Raw genomic sequence first — 17,766 nt, 5'->3', positions numbered from 1 at the left:
ATGCGAAAGCCCAAAGCACCCCTAGGAGACAAGAAGAAAAATGACACAAAGCTTTTTCTAATTGAAACTGAAAAGCAGGATGCTTTGGCACCGTTTTGTTGCATGAGTTTAGTTTTTGTGGTGTTCCACTAATCCCCCCAAAGGAGAGATTTGTATTCTTGGTTGCTCCCTCCACCTCCACAGAGATCAGGGTTAGATAGAGAACTGTGCTGGAAGGAGCTGTTATCTTGTTTGAGGACAGTTTGGCAAGAAGGTTACGCAAAGCCACACCGCTGGTCTGGATAAAACCCTTAACTCTTGCTGAGCCAAAGGTAGCACAGACGGATTGGCTCTAAATTTCAATTAGGAGCAAAAGTCATAGTTAAGATATGAATTTATGTTCTGTAAACCATCAGAAAGTAATGGTAATTTGGCAAGAAACCCATAACTGGCTTGAAAACAGTATGTACTGATGTATTGTGTTAATTTTCTCCAGAGCTCTGCAGGCTTCATAAGATTAGAATACGCTGAAGTCAGGGCTTTTCAGGCAGCCTTACTCAGCACCTCACACTGCATCTTTCCAGTTCGACACTTAATTGTTTCTCATCTGGTTTATATCGGTTTGCAATTTGCAAACAGTTTGGCTCGCTGCAGAGCGCAGCCGGTGTGACACCCTGTGTCGCGCTTGATGTCGCTCTTGTGGGGTGTAAAGATGAATTATAGGGAGCGATGAGGACTCTGCTGATAGTGACATTGAAATAATAAGACACAGCTTTGATTTGAGAAGCACTTACTACCACATGCACACACTCCGCTACACTTGGATGGGGTAAGTCCCTCGTGTGTCGGAGATGACAGAAAGCCTCAGGTTCCCATCTCTGTCTTTCACTTCTTGCACTTTGTCATCTGAACTCAGTGACACTCCATCAGAATTCCACTTACTGTTGCCAAACAGAAATCTTTGTGTTTGAGAAGGGGCTGGCTCAGACATGAACGTAACCTGCAGGCGTCTGCGTGTGTTTATGATGGTGAGCCTATCCCTCTTGTTTCAAAGTCACACTTGGATAGCTGTGCTTGGCCCGTGTGAGGACCTCTGCTCACTTTGTGCAGGGTGCTCGCTGCACACTATTGCATGCTAGTTTGGTAACTAGTTTCATAACAGCAACGGCATTTTCATTAAAGAACAGAAACAGGAGAACAAATCCAGCTCCTAGCAATAAACAACCAAACAAAAACAAAATGAAGCATTCAATGAGGGCAATAAAAGTTGATCAATTACGCGAAAACAGAAGAGTTTCTGTTTTGTGTTGCGTGTGTGTGTGTGTGTCTCACAAATGTTTACTTTGTGTGTGGCACAGCGCTCACTACATCAAACAGTGGAAACATGCTGTAGTAATGAGAAGGCTCTGTTTGCACAGTAAATAAACCTGGAACCCCTCACATACACTCCTGCACTCACATGACCTCACTGGACAGAAATGTCACACTACCTGCAACAAAACCTGGTGTGACATGGATGGAGTATGATCTCAGGCATGTGTATATTTGCTTGTAAACTTTATAAATGGACTGTCATTTTCAGTGTTTGGTCAGAGGAGGTATGATGTTGGGGCTAAAAAAGGGGTTGATATTACTGTGTGTTGCACTGGTTAAAGGTCATAAGATGTTGAAGAGGATGGAGAATAAACTGTGGTTTACCAATATGTAATCACAACACATTTGCCAAAATACATGTTGGCAGTGCATGTTTCTGCAAACCATGGATATGCTGAGACTTCACACTGGTTTAAACTGCTTGTGTTAGGTTTAGGTAAAAAAAAACAAAAAACACTTGATTAGGGTTTGTGAAAGACGCGTTGGCTAACCTGCTTCTGTCGCCACAAACACAGCTGTAAATTGTTCCGCAATTGCTAAAAGGGTCAGGTTTAAACATCTGGTTCTGCCACTACAAATACAGCTTGCAAATGTCCTGACATCTCGTCAAAGATATCCAGTGGTTTCAGGCTTACAAATGTTGAAACACCATGTGGTTATGACATATATTGTAGAAATGTTGAAACAATGTGCATGAAAGGTACCAATTGAATGTGTCCGTGGTTTGCAGTAACATATGCCAGCATTTTATTCTGGCACTTGGGCTGCTCATTTTGAAATGGGACTTTTTCAACTTGGAATAATAACAAAAAATATTTTGTAGTAAGAAAAATGAAGTCATATTTTTCTACTTACCTCTAATGGTGTTTATCCATGTCTATAGTTTGAAAAATTACATTTGAGAAACTCAAGTTTCTTTCCACAAACAATGTTCTCGTTATTTTGTATAATCCCCAGACCTCGGTGTCGACAGTGGTAGAAAGTTACACTGAAAACTCTGTTGCATTTGGTTTGGTAAAAGAAATCTCATAACCATAGTAGATAAACTGAAATTGACATTCTCTACGTCAAGTGAGAAAATATTGTATGCTTTCCTCTGTGATTACAGTGCAGTGAACCTTTTAATCAACATTTAATACCCCCACTTAGTTTTACATGGTTGGAACGTTATAATGTATTTACTTAATCACCTCTAGGGTCTGTAAAGTTGTCCTTTATGGCTCATTTAAAAGTAATTTGTTAGCACAGTTAAATGAGAGCTGGTGTTTTGGTGCATACTGCACTAGATTTAAGTGTCGACACTGAGGAACATTACCTTTCATTGATCACCCAAACTGCATAAAGTTTAAGATGTGAATCATTTAAAAGTAATTTATCACTTTCCCCACTGAGGCGACTTTTACGTGGATAGTCTTACCAGCCTTTGTATCACTGTGCTTTCAAACTGAACACTCAAAGGTGAAAGCTGAGAGTATAACATCAGACCTGGCCACATGCTTCGGTTGTTCTCCAGATGTAGACTTATGGTTCCCACTTCTGCTTCATCATTCAGAGTGACTCAATAATGATGCTAAGCGGGACCAAGTCTGCTCTGGGCCAGTCTGTTCTGGCCTTGTGTGCTATGGCCCTCTTGTGTTACCTAACCACCCACAACTGAATCTGATCGTCGTCAGTCTTAAAAACAAACGCCAGGCTAGAGATTGCCTTTGACAACATGAAAAGACATGGGGAAGGTAGTAAACGATTGCTCAACAGTCTCTCAAGAAAGTGAGGAATAAGGAGTGGATTCCGGGATATCAGGAAACCACAACAATGGAGTTTTCTTTTTAAAATCAGATTTGATGCCTGGATGCTGCTCAATTCAGCTGTTATTGAGCAGAGAAAAGTGGTTCCCCCCCAACTGGCCACAACTGAAACCACAAGTTTTGTTCAATGTGCTTTGCCTATTGTGACTTCACTTTGGTGTTTGAGCTTCACTGTGCAAAATTATATATTGCTGAGATTAGACACTTGAAGGCTTTTTTCACAACTGCAGAAGAGAGAAACGGGTCCAGTGCCTGGGATTTAGGGGTAGAAATGGAACACAAAAATGATCATTCTGTTTTCATTAGTGTACGATTGGAACAACTAGAGATCATTGTGTTTTTTGTTACCTTAGAATTATTAATTTATCTCTACAGAGGGAGTGGTTCCTCCTCCATGGAGTCCACCATGCAACCCAAAACAGTCAACCCAAACACTGGTTTTAGATTGTTTGGCTCTTTCGTGTGTTTAGAAGTCACTCGGGGAGAGGGTTAGGTGAGGGGTATTCAGTTGGTTGCGATCTGCAGCCTCACAACTAGATGCCACTAAATCCTACACAATGGACCTTTAACTGATTTGGTGACGTTACAAGTAGTTTGGAAGAAAATTATGGTCCAATACGCAACTTAGGCAAACACTGACATTGGACTTAGCAGTGAAGTCGATGGAGTAGTTTAACAATTACAATTTAACAATTTCTAGCAATTTACATGTATGAATGACTTTTTTATTGGCCAAAGGTGGGAGGATTGTAAGGTGTATATGTTTTAATGCTGCTGGACTGTTGATTTCTTTGTAAAGGACTGGTTGGATTTTCCATGACAATCCAAAGGAAGTGAATTTATTCACATTCTCAAGTGCCTCGTCTCAGTGCCTCTCTCCGCTCCGCTAAACGAGAGCAACAGTGGTTAATGTTGGTTTAGAAATGGAGTCTTTGAGTTTGGAGTTTAATTCTGTATCTACTGTATCTTCTGTACCACTGGCAGCCAATCAAATAAAAAAGATAAGAAAAATAATTAAATTTGGCTGTCCCTGTCACGGCTCCCTCTCATTGTTGACCTGTGGAAGGCACTGACATGGTTTATCTAACCAGCTGAAAACAACAAGCATGGTCCTTTGTTTTTGTTCTGTGTATAATATGAATCAGAGCTTGAGTCACTCTTAAAACAACATTTTTTTCTTTCTTTTTTAAAAAAGATTCACTATCACATCATCTTTCCATCTGGTTTTTACAGTATGTGGTCCCTGTTCTGTCTCGCGGGGAGCTCCACTGCACAAGACAGTATCCAGCATTCACATGAAAAAATGAGGCTGTATCCTGTCAGAGGGAAACTATGAGTCAACCCTAAACATCACGTGTTGTTTCCGATCTGTTATGGAGACATCATCCATCAATCTGTCTGTCAACACGAACTCTACAGCTCCTCATTACATACATGGAAATACACATATACTCAAACACTACTCATGTGTTAGGTAAATTCAAGTACAATATGTTTACATAGAAATGATGATGATTAATGCCTTCATAGTGTATTATTATGAAGCAGGCCTATGCTATTAGTAATTGTTAGGTTGATAAGAGAGACACTAAACAGTTCCTTCTCTGATAAATCTTTCATTCACACTATATAATCACTAATGTAAGTTTATTCAGGTCACATTCCTGTCAAGTAAAGGCACAGTGATGCCTCTCTATTGTTTTAAAATGTTGAATATTTGACATTGAGCATTTAATGTTTAAAGAAGTTTCACACATTGACTGTATAAAATATGGACATAGCTTCAAAGTGAAGACAATGCGGAGGTGTCTTAAACCTGCATTCTTTCTAATGGCCAGCAGAGGCTGACTCCACTGGTTTCAAAAAGAAATCCAATCGTATGTAAGCTTATGAGAAAATTAACCTCACTTGAAGTCTCACTTGATTTATTAGCTCAGTAAACAGTTTCCTTATGAATTTATGTTCTCGATTCCTAGTTTCAAGTCTTTTTCAATACAGCATGATGTTCATTTTGTGAACTATGATCCCATTTAGAGTAAAATATAGGATCGGATGCCCCTATTTTAGGGCGTGGCCACCTTGTGATTGACAGTTTGCCACTACGGTGTGTCCTTGGGTTCTCAGTCAAACCCAATATCCATATCGTGCCCAGCTCTCATCCAAATATTGTCATTTCTGGCTCCAAAAACCTAAGATGGCGACGACCATAATGCCAAATTCGAGGCTGCAAAATGGAAGTCCACAAACCAGTGGGTGATGTCATAGCGGGCTTTATACTTGTTTTAGATGTGTGTACTTTTAGCCATATTTTAAGGGTTTACTTCCTGAGCTGCAAATGAATTAATCAATAAATTTAAATAAAATAAAGAACATGTTTTGTTGCAGTCCTCCCAACACCCTCTACATATATACAAAATGTCAACTCTTCCTGTGCTAACAAAATGTATCAGTTGTATGACACATTATAACACATTTTTCCAGATAATCCAGTGTGTTTGAGTTGAAGATGTTGGAGGATTTTCTCAACCCATGAAGGAACATGAAATCCTTCAAATTAATCAATTAAAAATCACCAAATTCTGCGAAAATTGTTTTTCACTATGAGGAAAAAAAAAAAAAAAAAAAACCCAACTAACTTATTCAGCATCAAACATACTGAACATATTAACTGTATAATGATGATAATATTTTTCCAATTTGGAGAATCAATGAATTTGCAGCTTTGAGCTCTGACAGCTGAAGAATGTAGATTAATGAGTCAAAATCTTTTAATCATCGGTTTTAAAAACAAGCTAATCTATTTCAGGAAAGCAATAACATTTTTGAAGCACATCGCCCTATTACACAAGCTGCACGTGGGATTTGTCAGCCTGCAGTGACTCATGAAAAACACACATGTGGCTCACATGTGTAACAATATCCTGATCACTGACCTGAAACCATCAGTGGGGTAAGGTCAGTGACAGCTAGTGAGTTACGTCAGGTGATCGTTGTTGGATGCAGGGACTGAAACAGTTAAATTCACACTTTGAATAGTAGGAAAATATGAATGATTTAAAAATAAATAAAGACACAGTGGTCATCTGTAATGTACTCCATGTCTGCAACAATTGCTTTAATTCAGGCTGCATCACCGCCGTCCTCCCTCCGACGGAAAATACGTGTGTGTGCACACCCTGTCAGTGCTTCTCCAAACACACAGTCTTGGAAATATGAATGTGTCTGTCATCGCAACAGAGGTGGGGTGTGCAGTGTTATAGCCAGCAGCCAGCTGGCACCTTACCAGAGTTAGATTGACAGTAAAACAGTGCAGTGATGAAAAAAGGTGAACATGATGAGTTAAAGAGCACCACTGTGTACATTACACTGCTGAATACATAAGGCTGAGCGTGAGGAAAGGGGTACCACTGAGTTATGGTTCAGGCCAGAGTGCAAGGTCTGGTTAGGGTTAGAGGAAATAAACTGGATTGTGGTCAAATGTTTGGTTGATTAAGACACTTTTGACTGTGGAAAGTAAAAAAAAATGAAGAAATGCTGAAAAAGTGCCCTTTTGGATGCTTCTGTGGTAGATCAAACACTGTTAAGTTCCTTCTTGGATGTTCTGTCCTTCCAGTGGAGAAAACATAATGCAGTGTACTAATGGCTGGCCTTAAAGGACAAGTTCACCCAAAAAATTTAAATCCAGTCATTATCTACTCACAGTATTCTCCAAAACAACCAAAATAGATGGAGACTTGTTCTAAAATAACAGACATCCAGCGTCATCCAAGTCCGCAGAAGCCCAGAGATCCAAAATTGATATGAAAAGACATTATTTGCACCATTTTTTAAGCTGTAATCATGTCTGCAGTGGGTAAATAACGTCTTTTCAAATCAATTTGGTTGTTTTGTTACAACAATCAGTCCCACTCTACTTCAGTTGTTTAGGAGAATGCTGCGATGCTGTTTTGCTGTGAAGCTCCAGAAATGTTTTATGGAATTTCAAAGCTTCACTCCACTTGCCACCAGCATGAAGCTGAGTAGGTAATAATTTTCATTTTCACTTTGAAATGAAGAAAATGTGATAAAATTCCCTCCCTTGCAGTGGAGAAAATGAGGTGCAGTACCATAAATTCTGCCCTGCATGCTAAAAAACATGTTTGAACTGTTTCACCATAAATGCATCAAAAACTTTCTGCATGCTGCTCCCCCACCATATGCAGCTGGTGCCCTTTTTATCATTTTCGCCCCTGTCCCTCAGAAAGCGTCTGTTCACCACTGTACCCCCTGAAATGAAAAACAGTTGTGTAAACCATATTTGAAGTGGGAATGCTGTGTAAAATCTAAATAAACAGAATTTGCTGAACCGTGGTAGTATCATGATTGGGTGTGCATTCACAAGCAAGGATGGGTCCAGGATCCCCACTTTGTGAAACACATGATTGTGTAAAGGATATTACCTCATGGGCTCATAAACTAACTGTTGTCAGTCCACACAGTTTTTACAGATGATTAAATGCTGTTTTTATTTAGCTTCACAACTTCTTTGGAATCAGGGTTGTGCAAAGTATGAGAATCGGGTGAAAAGGACACTGAAACACGTGTTCATGTCGGCGCTGATTGTGGGTGTGGACGCAAGTCAACGCTGCTCTTCAGATTTTGCTGAGTGCCAGGTTTGGATGTTCAATGTGTCAGACATTTCAAACCAGCCCTATGAGAAAACCTCAAGAGCTGTCATCCCTGTATCCCTCGCTTTTAGAGCAACCCTGATCAGGGGGATTAATTGTGAATTCCTTACCTTTAAACCACTCAACAAGACTGTCAGGTGGACACGATGCTGGAAAAACTGAGACGGGGATAAGTCACAAAAGACAGAACAAGGGGAGGGTTGTACATCATTGTGTGTGTGCATCTGTTTAATGACATCACTGGAGATGCCTGCTCGAATGGAGTTTCAATGTCTGTCTGCAGACAGAATAATATTCCAGAAACGGCAGATCAGAAGGATTTCATGCTGTTTTTAGTCTGTTGGCCGCAAGTTCAGGCTGACTGACCACACAAGTTAGCCTCGGTAATTTTATAAATGACTAAAAACCTCAACAAGTTCATGAACTGACGGAGGGCAGCGTATAAAAACAACGAGTCTGTCTACTGTCTGGCTCACTCTAATATGGTGTTGTTGAAGACAAATGATAAATAGAGACAACTTGGTGATGAGAAAGAGCCGGAGGTCAAAACAGCCCCTTAAGTACTGTCACAGCTTTGAGAGAGCGATTGTAAAAAATTCCATTTAGAGGCTGGTGATTTGTCTGAAACAAAAGGACATTTACTGACAACAGAGAGAGAAGAGTGCTGCGGGACTAGGAAAAACTCTGCTCCCTCATTAGTAATGTTGATGCAAGAAGCTGAGTAAGAGTGTCTGAACTAAGCGTGGATAAGATAAAGTTGCAGTTCCTCAGTCTGGTCTGTGTCAAGGAAAAAGTCCAATGTGTCAGTCAGCTAACTCCTGTGTCCTGAGTTTCTATTATATGTGATACTCTTCGTGCTATGTCACAGTATGTCTACATGCATTTATACATGTGGAATATGACTTTTTCTCTTAGTTGTGGGCCTCTTATGTAAGAAGCTCTTATTGTGTTTCCTGAGCCGTACGGTGGGCTTCTAAAACAAACTGTGGGCCAGAGCCGGAGATAAAAAGAAACGAGAGCTGGCTGTATGAGCCGCAGCTCGGATTTCATCGACTATGAGTAAATGGAAGTAGACATGATAGTCAAAATGGACCGTTCTTTGCTTTTCTTCAGAAAAAATAATAGTCACACATTGGACCATGTGTGGTTGAGATAAACACTGGCATGAATGAATGCATCAGTGCAACACACACACAAGGAGGAAGGCATGGAGGTGTTTAATAATTTTTTACAAGCTCCTCTAACTGTTCTTTTCCATTAAGCGATCGTATCATAACTGAACTCACAAGGCAGATGTAAAAGTAGAAAAATTAATCGATATTGCAAATGATTTATTTTTTCAAATATACTTTACTTGATGTCTGAGCTGGAAAAGAAATGCTGCAGTCATGAACAGTCCAGCGAGGGAATCCAACTCTTTTGTCAATGTGAACTAACTTCCGATTTGTCTTGCTGCTTTTAAACACAACATTTGTTCTGATAAGAGAAGAATAATATAGACTCCAGGTGTGATATCAGTGTTACATTAGTCAGGACTGACTGAATGGCCTGAATACAATAAAAACAAAAACATGCAAAATATGAATAAAACAGCACTGGATTCTGTTTCGTGTGCATGTGTGGTGTGGGAGGTTGTGTGGACCGTCTGGAAAATAATTTGGGAATGCATTATAGATATCGTTTTGCACATTCCATGTGACGCACTGGCTCTGTGATTACAGGGGCGTTATAATACTTTGAGAAGGGAGTCGAGACTCCTTTTGAGTGGGAGGCAGATATTTGGCTCTAGCTCGGGTCTGGAAAGGTAAAAGTCGTTTGACTGGTGTCCAGGGTTTGATACATTACAGTCGACACTGGGGGTGGGAGGAACAGGTCTGAGTTTGGGGCCTGGGGACGTAATTAAAGCTTAAACTGATCCTGAGTGGGATTTTAAAGGTGGGCATAAAGTGTAGTTCATGTTTCTCAGACTGCTCCTTTGTTAAACTACTCAATAGCTCATTGGTCCAGAGGATTTGCTCTCTTTGCATTTGGAGCTTTACAGTAATAAAAATAGGGTATTTACAGGTGTAGCATGAATAATATTTGGACCAAGTTCACCTTCTTAGTTAGCATGTTAACATTTGCTGATGAGAACTAAACACAAAGTCGAGCTGAAACTGAGTGGAATGGTGTTAGATTTTAAGGATTTTGGTCATAAACCAAAGTAGTGGGCGAATTAAAACCGTGACCTGATGGTGGTGCCAGATGAAAAGTCATGGGATCAGCAAAGTATTTCAGGTTCAGTATTTCGGGGTGGCAGCAGCTGGCACTGAGATCAGGATGGGCAGTAGAGTTACTACAGGCGGCAGAGTCTCGGCTGAGGCAGAGGGAGCTACTGAGGAATGTGGCCACAAGCAGAGCCAGTCTCGGTTATTTCCCCAGGACCCAAGTCTGTAAAGCCCTTTAAGCAGGAGTGGAAGAAGAAAGAGCGAGCAGGATGGTGGATCTGAGACAGCAAAGAAAATTTCCTGTGAACCTTTTGAGCTGGGATGTCGGGGCTTTGCAAGGCCAGACCAAACTTGGGCTTGTGGGGCTGACAAAGAAGAGGGCCACTAAGTTGGTGACTGATGCTGTAGAGAAAGCCACCAGGGAGGCCCGATGGTCAACTGCTGCTGGGATGCAAGCCCGGGACTGAACCGGGCTGGGTCGCCTGGACGTGAGTTTTCTCAGTCAAAACCACAAGTGTCAACCTCATGTTGGTGCTGGAAAAAAAGTCAGATGATCACCAAAGTTATTAGAATTCATAAAATGTTTCTACCACATGATTTGCCAATCCATCCTGTAGATGTTTCACAGGATCATCATATTTAGAAACAAATACAGTATGTTTAAAAAGGGGAAAAAATGACCGATTGTGGTCGTGGTTAAATGTTTTAAATCTTTCACCTTCACTCTCCTTCTGATTCCTTTGGCTCAGTCACCACTTACATAAACTGACCTATCTGAATAAGTCATTGGTTTATTTTTCTTTTAAAAACACTACAATCAGGGATATGTTTTGCTGCGTAATTTGTGGTAGCGGTGGCCGCGTTGGTGTGTGCGTTTATGGTGGTGGCGTCATGAGTTGATTTCTCCACTGCTTACATCAGACTGTGGCCTTCACCTTTTCACTGTTTATGGATATTTACAAAAGGCTCCCCAGTGTAAACGTGAAGCCGTAGGAAGTCACAGAGAACTTTGAACTAGGTGTGACTGTTCTGCACGAGGTCCTTGTTCCTAAACACAGGCCCGTTTCATGCAAAACACTTCTGACTGTAACTTTTGATTTTGTAAACGGACCTGACCCTCTGGTTGCTCAACACACGCTCATACACAACATACATCATTTTACCCTGTGCACAGTTTAATGGGGGGCAAGCTTTGCTGTAAATGGTTGTTTATGAGGTTATAACTCTCTCTCATTGTGTATCTTATAAACAGTAAATACAATACAACCAGTCTCTCTTTAGGCTGTGAGCACAGTAAACAGATATCAGGTTTCCCTCTTTGATAAGAGTGCATGCCCTCTTACATACTGCGGTCGAGCTCTGAACAGTCACAAAGTCCACAAGAAACACACTCAGAGAGCTTATTAAAGGCACATGCATAGAATATTGGTATATTAGAGATGTGAGGACAACTTGATGAATGAAGTGCACAGCAATCAGTAGAGGTACAGCAATCCAGCTCACTGTTGTGTGCAATGCATGATGCAAAGTCAATGGCTTGATCGGCTTCGACAGCTGGAGCGCTGCAGAGTTTCAAATTTGGCCTTTGGTATTCACTGAAAGGATAGAGTTTAGTGATTAAAGTGTTTCAACAAAGTGGAATTTTGAAGTTATTCCCATGAGGGATGACGCACTGCAGACATGCCCTTTCCTCTTCCCGTGTACGCTCTTTGTTAGCCAGCAAGTGTTGGTCACGGAGTTCAGTGTTGTCTGTGAAGATTATGGTGCAAAGAAACAACCCGCACACAATGTTCTCTTTGAATTGGCTTGTGAGGACGGTTTGTCTGATCAATTCAAGGTTTTGTTGCTGTACAATGAGCTGTTGTTTGACTCCCACTACACCTGGTTATTCCATCACTGCAGGTTCACCGCTCCAAGTATTATTGGGTATTATTGGGTGGTTTTATTACTATTTGGTGGCACTTTTTAGTCATTTACATATTTTTATGTATAATGTATTTCTGTCTGATATCTAGAGCAAACACAGAGACTGTAAAAACAATATCCACTGATGACTTGCTGTTGATTCGCAACATAATGTGCATCATTTATTCATTTTCAGACACTTATCCAGTTCTCGGTCACACTGGCAGCAGACTAAACAAAGAAGTCTGCACATCCTTCTCCCTAGCCACTTCCTCAAGTCCTTCTTGGGGTATTATGATTTGGTCCTGGGCCAAATGTGATATATAATCCCTCCAGTGTGTCCTGGGCCTGCTCCAGTCAGTTCGACGTGCCAATGTGAGCTGTAAACCATGGACACGGGAAGTAGGAGTGCTCAGGGGCTGCAGCATCCTCCACAAAGAGGCCTTATGAAAACCATAAATTGATCAAAAAAAGTTTGATTGGATCTTACATCCCCACTCTATATGCAAATAAACATCCATTCTTACACAAACAAGAAACAAATTAATGTAATACATATGCCAAATTTACAAGACAGACCAAATAATTAAGAATTTGTTACAGTCAGCATTTCACCGAGCTATAAAGTTTCTCCTATCTCAACAACGCTCAAAATCAAGCAGTTTTATAAGGGAGTCTGGGGAATGTCTATGCCTCGTCCTCTCCTTGCTGTTGTAATAGCTGTGGCTGCTCTTCTGCTGAAAAACTTCTTAAATTGTTGTAAATTGCTAATGATTCAAAAAACATTAATGTTGCGCTCCATTTATAATGATGTCATTATGACTGACCTCTCAGCACCCCCAACTGTGACTGACTTTCAGCCTCCCTGGTGTAAACACAAACTACTGTCTTACTGCCTGTGGTTACTCATATGAACACTATTCTTTCACTGTGACTTCACACTCTTACTTAAAGAGTAACAATGGTATTTTTCAACCAGGACCATATTGACCACATAGTTATGTTTTTGCGTCTATGTGACTGATAGGGACAACAATTTTGAAATCAGTCCAGTAATGTGCTGCTGCCAGCATCCGCAAAACGGCCTGCAATATAATCCATGCTGTCACACTTCAAGTGCTTGTTCCTGCCACTGACAGGCTCAGATTGTTATTTTAAGTGTCTGACAGCATTATGGAAAATGCCCAACAGAGACGACCCTTTCTGTTAACCCTCCAGGACCTAGACAACCAGCGGCTAAAAATAGCTTTTGAACTAAAATGTTTAATAACTTTGGAACCGTTAATCCTATCAATATACTATGAAAATTCATGCAAAGAGAAGTTGTTCGGTGGTATCACATGTCTTGTTTGAGGCTCCATAGTGAACGTGATCATGCCATCATATTCTGCAGCATTGATTCGTTTGGTTTTAGCCAAGCCACTTTTGTTGTTCATGTTCAATGGAGAATATATTTCTCTGAAAACAGTCACCTTTACTTCACTGCCCTCTGTCATGATATAATTACCTTTCTATGAACCTTTTTGGACACATCCACATGGTGAATGAAATATAGGATTAACCTGTTTCTTGTTGTGAAAAACACCTCAGATAATATTATAATAACTTTAACTTGCTTAGGAAAGGTCAGATGTTCACAATGAAAAAACAATTTGTTTTTTAATTCTGGGAAATTCATCTATTCTCAGACAAAGCAAATGTAAAATTGGTACTTTAAGTGAGCCATACTGAAACTTGAGGTTCTCAGGAATCAAAATGATTTATGGCACCAGCTGATTGCTGGAATAAAATCTAAATACAGGACAGTCAGGCGCCCCTAAAATTGGGTCTTTGAGGGTTGAAGAATAAGATTATTTTTATTTAACAATGCAGAAACAGCCACAGCAACCAGACTCCATTTGCAGAAACAGTAGTTTTATCGCCATAACACATACTTCATTCAAACTCGCCAAACAAAACAAAACTCACCAAAACCTTCTTGTCTTCCCACTGTTTTACCAACTCTGGTTTGGTTGAAATAAATTCTTTGTCCACTACGTTAGAGAGGAGCGAGACTTACGGCCAAGACATCAGAGAATCAGCGGGGGAAACGGTGTGTACAGCCAAAATATTTTCACATCCAGTGCAGGGAATTAAGGGTTTATTTAACCAAACCGGTTCGTGATTGTTGGAAGAGTGGACGTACTTTGACTGTGTTCAGTTGCCCATAGCAATTACATTACAGCTGTGTTCTAGTCTGGACAAGTTTGAAAAAATGGTCTGGGTTTAAAAATGTCGGAGTTACCCTTTAACACTTAAGTCAGAGATCATGACTTCCAACAATTCCAACAACCCGCCTGCTAGAAGAACTACTGTCCAACTTTCCCCTCAGGAAAAATAAAGAAGGCGTTGGATTACAAGAATCACACATCAGAAATAAACATGAGTTAGACACACTCATTAATCATCCCAATCATCAAATCAATCATCATTACCGTGTGTGTGTGTGCATTTGAATGTGTGTGTGCGTGCGCATTCAAATGTCCTCTCCAGAGAGCTGCCGGTGCTACAGTGATGTTCTCCATGTCCAGAAAAGATTGAGTGTTTTCGATGGAAAAGTAATCACCGTGTTCACACTGAGTGACTTCACATTTGTGTGCACATGTGCAGGGGTCAGTTGGGGTTTTCAGAGATAAAGATGGAGAAATAGAGTGAAATCATCAGAGTTTTTGATCTCTCCCAGATGATTGAACTGACTCCACAGTGCAGAGAGTAGAGCAGCGGTTAACGTCGGTGAGAGCTGCTAAACTTTGGACTTTGTCGAGAAAGGAGGATTTGTAGTTCATGCTTGTACACATACTGTACATTGTAGACTCATCAGTCTGCCAGTGAGCCAAAAGCAACACAAATATTGCTTTGTTTCTGTTATGTCTACACTTTATAGACTGTACATGATGCAGCTGGCTCCATCGCCGTGTGGGGACTCATACTGTTGTTTGTGTGAATGATTTCAAGGTTGATTGCTTCACAGGTTGTCGACTGGGTGAGACTACTTTGGTCCTCAGTCACTGTTCAGATGTTGAACAGGACAGGAAATCTGAGGTGCTGGTAGCAATTTGTGAAGGTAAACAAAGGGAAGTTAGACGTTGGACACATCTGTTTGATATTGGTGGAGATGAAGCTGTCCTGCTGTCTCATGTAATTTCCTTTGTTCTCTTTAATGGATCCATATTTTCTAATCAACTTATCTGTTTGTGATAATAAATCAAGCATAATAAATGAGGCATTATGGGAAGGTTCTCTGGCAACATATGCTGGAAATATGAAAAAGAAAGATGATCAATGAAGTTTTTTTAAAGTTCATTTTGTGATGAAAAGCTTGCCTGAGATTAAAGAGCAGATCAATAAAGCACGCTAATGTTTTTTGCATGTTTTAGAGTACAACAAATCACAGACTTCACTAGTTTACTCCCGGGCATTTTCCACATAGTATACAGGATGTTAGATGCTATTCCTGTCAGTACTGTCAGTCAATTTGCACAGGTTTTGAACTTGCTTGTCTTTTCTCAAAATTATCATTGTTGACATGATACAGTTGTAAGAAGAAACTGTTGCTGGCATGATTTAGAGTTTGCAGGACAGATTTTCAAAAACAAGAGGTGAACAAATACACTTCATCATACTCACAATGTCTGAATGCCTGTTGTTTGTCTTCTGGAATTTATTCCTGACAGCTCAGCTTTCCATTGGAATTGATTTTGACAGCTGAATTTCTTGCACTCTAAGCTCCCTTAAATGCACCAACAAGAAAAAAAGAATCCCTGCTGGCAGTAAATTAAATTTAGTCAACCAAGTATATTTATTTTTGATTAAAGTGTACCTACGCCTTCATGATAGCTCTTGGGCGGCCCGCTCCTGTTTGCCAGATGTGAGCCACAAGCAGGTCATAGCATGGCCACATGTCAGCCAGAAGCGAATTGAATAAATTAATTTGGGCCAGTTCTGGTTTATTTGGTTTGCTCTTGGCTGACATGTGGCCATGCTGTGGCTTGCTTGTGGCTCAGATCTGGCAAACAGGAATGGACCGGCCAAGTCCCATCAATCCAGTGGTATGTGGGCTAGATGTACGTGACTGATTGGATTTGAAATGGCAATAAAGTATTGAATCATGAATGTTGACTTCATCAAGGAGCCAGTGTTCGTCGTGCTATGCATTTCACTAAACAACAAATTCATGGCACTTTCTAAATTTGCAGATGTCATTTAAGAAAATATTACATGAGAGGGGGTGCTTTACCATCATTATAAATGTTTTAGATTTTAGAACAGTTAATGACAAAATATCTGACTAATAACTGGAAAACAATCAGTCACATCAGCAGTCTTGTATGTAACGAAACCTAGTTTACTACTCCAACATTTGTGCCTGCCGCAATAATGATTTTAAATAATGCTGCTGGAGGCTGCAGGGACTGTGCGATAGCTTTTGGTATTGTGTCATTAGTGCAATATGTGTAATTAGTTATTATTTAGAATGTGCTGCTTTATTGTTGTTTTGCTATTAGACAACTGGTATCGTATCATGTCATAACGTACGGTATGGTAATTAGATGACCCTTCGTAACGACGATTTCTAGTCCCTGTTGAGTCAGCCGGCCAACTTGAGCTACCGTTAATGCTTTCCAAAGATCGTGGGATTTCCCAAACAGAATAAATACAAACACAAAATGTCCATGCAAGCTCAGTCTTCTTGTCCATGTACAGGTTCAGCTTCTATACCTGCAAACGTCGCTTGTATTTTTAAGGTAGTAATGCTGTGTCATGGAAATGGCGTAGAAATGTTTTTAGTGATGAGCTCCGTGTGCTGTCGTGCTGAACTGATGATGTTCTAAACGTCTAGTTGACAAATCAAACTGCTGTATAATTTTGTGCTGCGCTGGGATAATCTCATGTGACTCCATAATAACTGAACAGATTTCTTCAATTGCCTCTATGAGGTGAGCCAGCAAGGTATAATTGAAGTAAGCACCTAAAACATGGAGAAGACAAATCAAAGGCTCAGCTGGATCCTGTAATGAGCCTCATGGTTTGTCTCTGAAAATGAATCTGTCCTTTAATTCAGGCTGTGTACAGGAAGCTCAGAAAATGAAAGGTCAATCTGCTTGTGTGTGTATCTGTATGAGCTCATATGGCTAACAAACTAACTCCTGTATGAGTAACCAAACCAAAGTCCACCTCCTGAAGAGAGTAGTTGTTCACAAGGGACAAAGAATTTGACATTTTTCCTGGGAAACGATCCATCACTGTAATATGAGACTGCCTATGCAGTACGTTTCTTCCTCGAGCAGGTTGGCACACGAGAGACAAACTTCATCAGGGTGTATCTCATCTCGCACTCGTGTTTGCTTTTTAAGGTTTTCATCTGTCAGCTGCAACGCACTGAGATCATCATCATCTCCACCCCAAGGAAACTTGAGCGGCTCTATTCCAAACACACACACAGAATGTCACCATAATGGGAGAGTCATTTGGCAAGTGCCTACCTGCTCTCTCTCCATCTGAGAATGGAGAAAAAAAAAGTGAACAGTGGAATGCGTTAGAGCTGAGAGCTCGTTCAACAGAGGTGACGCTGACCAAGGATCCACCTGTCTGACCAGATTGATGTGTCCAAATGTGTCCAACTGGGTGAGTATAAAATGGTGTTTTTCTCATCATTAAATCAATGGACAACAGAATTATTTGTATCAATAAGACCTTCTGACCATCTCGAAAAGATCAAACCAATATTCAGCTTATTTTCGTCTCTTTAAGTTTTGTCTCCTGGCCATACAGTTACAGGGCGCCACACGA

The sequence above is a fragment of the Pagrus pagrus genome (assembly GCF_965226575.1).
Source record: "Pagrus pagrus genome assembly, chromosome: 14".
In the NCBI taxonomy this organism is placed as follows: Eukaryota; Metazoa; Chordata; class Actinopteri; order Spariformes; family Sparidae; genus Pagrus; species Pagrus pagrus.
Note: the sequence above shows the minus strand (reverse complement) of the source record.